Raw genomic sequence first — 7,987 nt, 5'->3', positions numbered from 1 at the left:
CAATATTAATGTCGGTTGTATGAATAACCGCCACAAATTATCTATGATGGCGGTTTTGACTTAAAACCGACACAAATAATTTATTTTATCGTGACAGTTCTTTATCAAAACCGCCACAATAGACTTACTATAGCATAAAAATTTCGTTCCCGCCCATTTTTTTTCCTTTTATGTCGTTTCCTATTAGAACCGCCACGATAGCGGCGACACGATAGGGGGTTTTTCTACTAGTGGCGCTCTTCATCAACTTCCACCTCAAGGTCCTTGTATGGGTCCTCAAGCTCTACACCGCTCTTTAACACTACCGCATGAGCATGGTGGCTATTTGAGGCGTCCTTGGAACTTTGTCCTTGGGCCAATAGACCACCGGGCGGCCTTTAAGGGTTAGCCATAGCGTGAGAGGCCAATCTTGATTCCATTTCTTTCATGTCTTTAAGGAAGGTAGCCCTCAAGTTTGCTTGTTCTTGTTGGGTTGCCTTGGCAAAATTAGCCATTTCTTGACTATGTTGAAGTTGCATGTTCTTTATCATCTTCAAAAGCTCATTTTAGGAGAGCTCACCTTGGGGTTCTTGATAAGGTTGGTTGGCTATGGGTAGAGGGAACCCATAGTCATACCGAGTGTTGGAACCTTGGTTGTTGTTTTGTCCCCCTTGAAAGTTACCTCTAGGACCATTGTTGTTGAAGTTTGATCCTTGGCCTTGTTCTTGAAACCCTTGAACATACCCTTGCCCAAATCCTTGATTAGCTTGGTTCACTTGATTCCCTTGGTAAAACCCTTGGTTGCTTTGATTTCCACCAAAATCTTGGTACCCTTGTGGTTGGTTCCCATAGTTTTCGTTTTGATTATTGTTGGCCATTGGTTTTGATTTCCGGGGTTACTTCTTTGGTTGGAGAATCCTCCCCTTGGTTGAGAAAAACCGGGTGGATTATTTGGGGCTTGTGGTTTAAGGTGTTGTGGGTTTTGAACATTGGCACTTTTGTAACTAAAATTGGTGTGGTTCCTTAAACCGGGATGGTAGAAGTTAGTGTTTGGATTGTAGACATTGGGATTGTTTTAGGGTGGTCTTGGTGGTCTTGTATTGTTGTTAAAGCTTTGGAAAGCATTAACATCTTGAACATTCTCTTCGTATCCACCGTTATAGTTGTTGGCACACAAATCAAAGGTATGACCGCTCCCTCCACAAAGCTCACAACTTGAAGTTTGAACCACGTCCTCCATGGTTGGCCCATGTGAGGTTGTGGCTTGGTGCACTTGGTTTCTTTGTAGCTTTTCAAGTTGTTTTGTGAGTAAGTTGAGCTTAGCACTTGTCTTGGAGTTGGAGGGGTTCTCCTTAGGGAACTTGTCATTCCTTCTTAGCATATTTCCTCTTGACCCATAGTTTGCTTCTGAGTCTACCATTTTCTTGATCAATGCCGTGCCTTCTTCATCATTCAAGTGATCAAATCCTCCCCCCGCGGAGGCATTTACCATCTCCTTAGTCCTAGGTAGCAATGTTTGAAAGAATGTTTGAGTGATGTACCATTCCGGGATTCCATGATGGGGACAACTTGCTATTAGGTCTTGATAACGGTCCCAAACTTCACCCAAAGACTCCCCGTCTTATTGTTGAAAAGTATGAATCTCATTACGGAGCATTGCGGTCTTGGATGATGGGTAATATTTGGCCATGAATGATTTAGCCAAGGCGTCCCACGTCGTGAAGGTATCCGGGGGGTGAATGTTCAACCACCGGTCCGCCTTACCCGTCAATGAAAACGGAAATAACATCATCCTCAAGGTGTCCTCGGATACCCCATTCTTCTTCATCATTGAAACCTTCCGCTTGAACTTTCGGAGGTGAGCATGAGCATCTTCTTCAATATGCCCTCCGAACAAATCCTTCTCAATCAACCCGACTTGGGCGGGATGCATTTCAAAGTTATTTGGGGCCAAGGTGCCAAAATTAATAGGGTTACATGAGTCATTATGGTTAGGCCGATTGTGATCTCGTAGAGCCATTTGTGGTGGAGGGTTTGGTATATGAGGGGGTGGTGTTTGAGGTGGGTTATTTGGAATAAGGAAGTTATGAAAAGGGTTTTCTAGTAGAGTCTCAATTGTGATGTTTGGTTGAAGTGTGGTTGTGGTATCAATATTTTGTGGGGTGTGTGAGTTTGGTTGATCAATGTTTGCTTGTGGAGGGTTCCGAACTCTATCAAGGGTCCTTGTCCTCAAGGTTCTAAAAAGCCTCTCGGGGTCGGAATTGAAGAGTAGAGCTTGGTGGTTCCTTCTAAGCATGCACTCAATAAACCGTTAGTCTCCTAGTGTCTTTACACACTAGGGGAAGACAAGAAATCACACACTCTACAATGAAACACACAACTACTAAAACAAACTAACAAGTGAGATAAGACCAAAGCAAAGACTCTTAAAAAAAACTAAGTATAACCTAACGCCATCCCCGGCAACGGCGGCCTTTGATGAGTAAGATTTTATGGTAGGGTCAAGTCTCTTATCACCAACAATATATAACCCAATTTAGTGCGTAAATCGGGGTCGAACCACAAGGATGGAGGGGTTTCTACTTAGTCTAAATAGGAGTCTAGTCTAGTCAAAAATGAAAGAAAATGACTTGATTTAAACTACTAGATGGAACTAAACAAACGATTGAGGAAAGATGTATTCGATTGATTAAAGGCTAGGGTTTTCGGGTTTGTCTAAATGGTTTGAGGGCAAACAAGACGATTCAAGGAGTCTATGATGAGGGTTTGTCCTAGGATGAAAATCAATCTCTTGATTATCCTAAAGGTGATTACTAACTCTCATTAAGCAACACACCATTCTAAAGCATGCAACAAGACCTCCACAAACTCTCATTCAATGGGGGAATTAAGCAACTATGACAAAAAGCACAAGTTCTCACTCACACAATTCATCAAACACCTTGTGTGCATGATTAAGAAAGACAAACACTTCACCAAAGACTCAAAATAATCAAACTATCATGCCCAATAATCCCATTTAGACTCCCCCTAAACCCTAGAAAGATTAATACTCACTCATGTTCAAATTGTTCAAGCAAATAAATGGAAAAGAACAAATAACAAAAAGAGATGACATAGTAAAGATTCCAACAATTATAAAAGACCAGTTAAAATGTAAACAATTGATTAACCAAGTAAATAAGAAAAGAGATGTACCAACAAGAGTAAATATGATTGCTTTGATTGAATAAAGGAAGGAAATCCTCCAAAATCTCCCAATACAATCCCAAAAACCAAATGTAAATAATTGATAATTACTAATACTAACTAATTTTACTAAGTGATTAAAAATAATTATGGAAGGATTAATGCTTTGATTAAGGAAAGATTACAATAATTAGGGAAAGTTTTCAGATCTAGGGTTCTGTGTACAATTGATTAAGGGAGGGGGTATATATAGTTTGCACCAAGATTAGGGTAGGATTTGTAAATGGGCTTGAAATGCGGGTGCGTGCTCCCAGCCGGTCAACCGGCTGCCGGGCCTATGACCGGCTGGGAAGTTCCTGGAAAGTTGAATTTAATTTGCATTAATCAGGTGGCTCCAGCCGGGCAACCGGCTGCCGAGCCTTGACCGGCTGGGAGTGCATTGACTTCCTCTTGACTTCTATACTTCATGTGAGCTCCCAGTCTGTTGACCGGCTGTCGGGCCTGTGACCGGCTGGGAAGTTTCTGTAACTTTCCTTGAAATTATGCTCCATTGTTCTCCCAGCCGGGTAGCCGGCTGCCGGGCTACCGGCTGGGGATTCCCTTTGCCTAATCTCAGCTCTTTTGTACACACTTGGTGCTCCCAGTCGGCTGACCGGTTGCCGGTCTACCGGCTGGGAGTGCTTCTCAGCTTCTTTTCTTCCTTCTTCCATGCTTAGACCAATGAGCTCGTCCTTTGGCTTCAATTCTCCTATTCCCGCCTAAATTCCTGTAAGGGAGGTACAATATCATAGGAACGGGAATCGAGGCATGAATTGCAAGCAAGAACATATAAAACCAACTCAAATGGAGTCGAAAACATGAAAATAGAGGGGAAAAGTGGCACAAAAGAGTCCTATATCACCTGCCATGCCGGTGTCCCACCCAACATCACCGTCATCATCAACTACTTTCCGTTGGCTCGCTCCTTTCTCCATTACCACCGTCGTCCAACCATCTCCATCGGAGTAATTTCGACCGACAATGATGTTTTCTTAATCAAAATCGTTCGAGTAGGTCTTTTGTCTTAATATTTTTCGAAATATTGCTTAATATTCTGTAGTTTTGTGACTGAGTTTCGGTTTTATAAGGAATCCGTCGTCGAGCGGACCGATGGTGGCGGATGAAGCGGCCGAGTGATGTTCCGGCGAGGTTAGGGTTGATGTTGATTAAGTTGTCGATGATGATTGGCTAGTGGTTCAATTGGTCTTTTGTGGTAATATTTCCAAGCTTTGTTTTAACCTCTGAAGTCGAGGAACTAGAAGTGGATTTCTTAGAAGAAATTACAACCCAATGTGACTGAGCAGGATTTTTTGAAGTATATAACTGAATATGAATTTATGATATCCCATTCTACTCTAAGAAGCTTGGTTCAAACTTTGATGTCTATCTGAGACTTGCTGAAGTCGGTGATGATGACAAGGAAACGCTAACACAAAGAGTCGACTGAGCTCAGAATGGATCGATCATAGGGTGAGTATCAAACTTAGGGTCTCATCCTTTATGCTGCAATAGTGTCTATACATACATAAAACTTCATAATGATATGGAAACCAATACCGTCGATTAAGGCACATAGTTGTTGTAAACTTGTATGTCCTGTGAAATATGTGATTGAATGCTTGAAATTAGAAACTGTGCAGTTGAGATGCACCTTTGATTATGGAATTAAATAGTGACTATATATTTCTGATGCATCTTAAAATTGCTGTTAAGCTTCAATCTTTATCTCCCAATCAGTTGCGTCGTTTTGATCTCGATCAGTCATTACTCATTACCCCATAAATTTTCTGTTGTGGGTTTTCTATTGAAAATTGAAGTTGCAGAAGTTAACAATAACACAACAATAATACTCCAATAACACACGGTTAACACTACAATAACACCACAATAACAATACCATAACAGCACAATAACACGGGGAAAAAAAAAGAGTAAAAAAAAAATAATTAAAGTAGTAAAAAATCAAAGTAACACCGGAATAACATCATAATAACAATACCACTAGAATAACAACACAATAACACATGGTAAAAAAAGAGTGAAAAAATCAAAGTGACTCCGGAATAACATCACAATAACACCAGAATAACAGCACAATAACACGTGGTAAAAAAAGAGTAAAAAAATCAAAGTAGTAAAAAAACCAAAGTGACACCGGAATAACATCACAATAACACCAAAATAACAGCACAATAACATGTGGTAAGAGTAAAAAGATTTAAGTAGTAAAAAAAATCAAAGTGATACTGAAATAACATCACAATAACACCAGAATAACAATAACACCAGAATAATAGCACAATAACATGTGGTGAAAAAAGAGTAAAAAAATCTAAGTAGTAAAAAAATCTAAGTAACACTGGAATAACACCAGAATAACAATAACACCAGAATAACAGCACAATAACATGTGTTAGAAAAAAGAGTACAAAAATCGAAGTAATAAAAAAATCAAAGTGACACCGGAATAACATCACAATAACAGCAGAATAACAGCACAATAACACGTGGTAAAAAAAAAAGAAAAAAAATCAAAGTCGTAAAAAAAATCAAAGTAACAGCAGAATAACATCACAATAATAATGAATAACAATAACAACACAATAACATGTGGTAAAAAAAAGAGAAAAAAATCAAAGTCGTAAAAAAAATCAAAGTAAAAAAAAAACACAATAACAGCATAATAACACGAGGTAAAAAAATAAGAGTAAAAAAAAATTCAAGTAAAAAAAAATCTGGTACAAAAAGAAAAAGAAAAAAAGGTAACATAATGAGAAAATTAGAGAAAAACATAAGAGAAAAAAAAAATCAAAGATGTAAAAAAAATGCATAATAACACGAAGTAAAAAAAAGGAGATAAAAAAAATTAAAGTAAAAAAAAAAGAGTAGCACTAGAAAAAAGAGAAAATAAGTAAATGACAATGATTTTATATGACAGGTAAGATTAGATTTTGGCCATTCATTTCTAATATAATCTAGTGGCTGAGATTTCCAAGCACAAACTCACAACTCACCATAAGAACCAAAACTCACAAGAACCTAACACACACACTCTCACACTCTCTCTCTCTATCTCTCTCTCTCTCTCTCTCTCTCTCTCTATATATATATATATATATATATATATATATATATATATATATATATATATATATATATAAATTGGGTTGAAACGTTGTGGATGCGCCATTTGTCATCTTTTAATTGGTTAAGTGGAATTAAAGATTTAAAGCAAAATTCGAGATAAACGTATCATTGACTATATCATTTATACAACTATACATGCATGCATAGGACTTAGGATTCTTTGTATATGATTAAATTTCTACCAGTTGGTCTTCGTAAATGTTTTAAGAGTTTAAACTACATTAGCAAAATAGAATAAAACAATTAAGTATTTCCAACATATAATCAATGTAAAGACTAAAGTGAGTCGTAGTGGTTATGTTCAATACCCAATATCCATGTTTTTCAACACATTCATGGTATCAATGATTTATCACATTCATACTCCATAATTTTCAAAACCCCTTTTTTTTTAAAAAAAAAAAATGCACCCTATAAATATAAGATTTTTTTTCCTTCTCATGACATCATACTTCAAAACTTTATTTCATTTTCATAGACAATCTGCGAAGGAATATGAGAGACAATCTGCAAAAAAAAAAATGCGAGAACAAATCCATAGCTATGTTCACATTTACTATGATACCATGAATATATATGTTGGAAGTAAAATCCATAATAATGGGTAGAAGGTTAAAGGGTCGAAATATCCAGATTATCAATGCTGATAATAAGTACGGAGTACAAATTAATAAGGTTGATATATATTTTATGTTAGAAAATTTTCACATCTAAACCGCATTGTACAACCTCCTCTTATATATTTTTTTTTTCTTATTTCCTATGCATCTTGCATAATATGTATACTTTGAAAACACATACTTTCTTCTATTTATTGAACATGTCGCAAACATCGTAAAAGAGCAAGTCGATGTTGTTGTGTCTATGTGAGCAACTTCCATGATTAGGAAGGAAAGTTGATAGAGCATATGCATGAAGAAGGTATAGAATGGTGGCGAAAAGCTGAGAATTGCAGCGCATTTAATTAAAAAAAAATCATATACACGTATTATTTAGAAACTCTTTCTTTATTAATGTCTTCATCAAATAAAGAGTTTTTCAAGCTGGATAAAATCTATAAATTTTTGTAAATATTCTTTACATTAATCATTTATCAATTATTTATTTAATGCATGATGGTAATCACATTTTTTTTGCATCCATGCGTTAAGTTATTTTCATTTAGACACTATTGTCATGACTCATTGACTTGCTGTTAAAAGCATTAACATTAGTTAATTTGGTCTTAAAATTTTAATGTCATTGTGCGTTTTGTTCAACAGTGTATTCAAAGGTAAAGTCTTAAATCATTTATACTTCTTCTATTAACGGCTATTTGATTTTAGTTGTTTTGGGTTAATTTTTTTCTAACTACGACTACACATCATATATTTATACGTATATGGTTTAGCTTTGTGTTTTTGAGATATTTATATATAGGTTTTCCGAAAAATTAAGTAACAACACCACTGCAAGGTTCTCCCAAACTGGAAGTTGATTTGGGTCAATAAACTTCTGCTCTCTTAAAGCAATGTAGATATAAGTTTTCATTAGACGAAGTGCCATAAACTCCCTGGCGTTTATTAGGGCATAAATCGTCTTGAAGAGAGCTAGAGTTTTCCGTGACTCGATCATCCAGTTCAATGAAATTTTC

The 7,987-nt window shown here is 36.7% G+C and overlaps 1 non-coding gene across 1 annotated transcript; it reads left to right on the top strand.

Moving 5' to 3' along the window:
• Positions 1 to 1,529: 1,529 nt before the first annotated feature.
• Positions 1,530 to 1,636, top strand: LOC141609607 (small nucleolar RNA R71). Its single transcript, XR_012527532.1, has one exon. It is a non-coding gene; the product is annotated as a small nucleolar RNA R71 (small nucleolar RNA).
• Positions 1,637 to 7,987: the final 6,351 nt, after the last annotated feature.

Source organism: Silene latifolia, chromosome 10 (genome assembly GCF_048544455.1).
Source record: "Silene latifolia isolate original U9 population chromosome 10, ASM4854445v1, whole genome shotgun sequence".
Lineage (NCBI taxonomy): Eukaryota > Viridiplantae > Streptophyta > Magnoliopsida > Caryophyllales > Caryophyllaceae > Silene > Silene latifolia.
The sequence above is the reverse complement of the archived record's forward strand: the minus strand, read 5'-3'. Positions and strand labels throughout refer to the sequence as shown.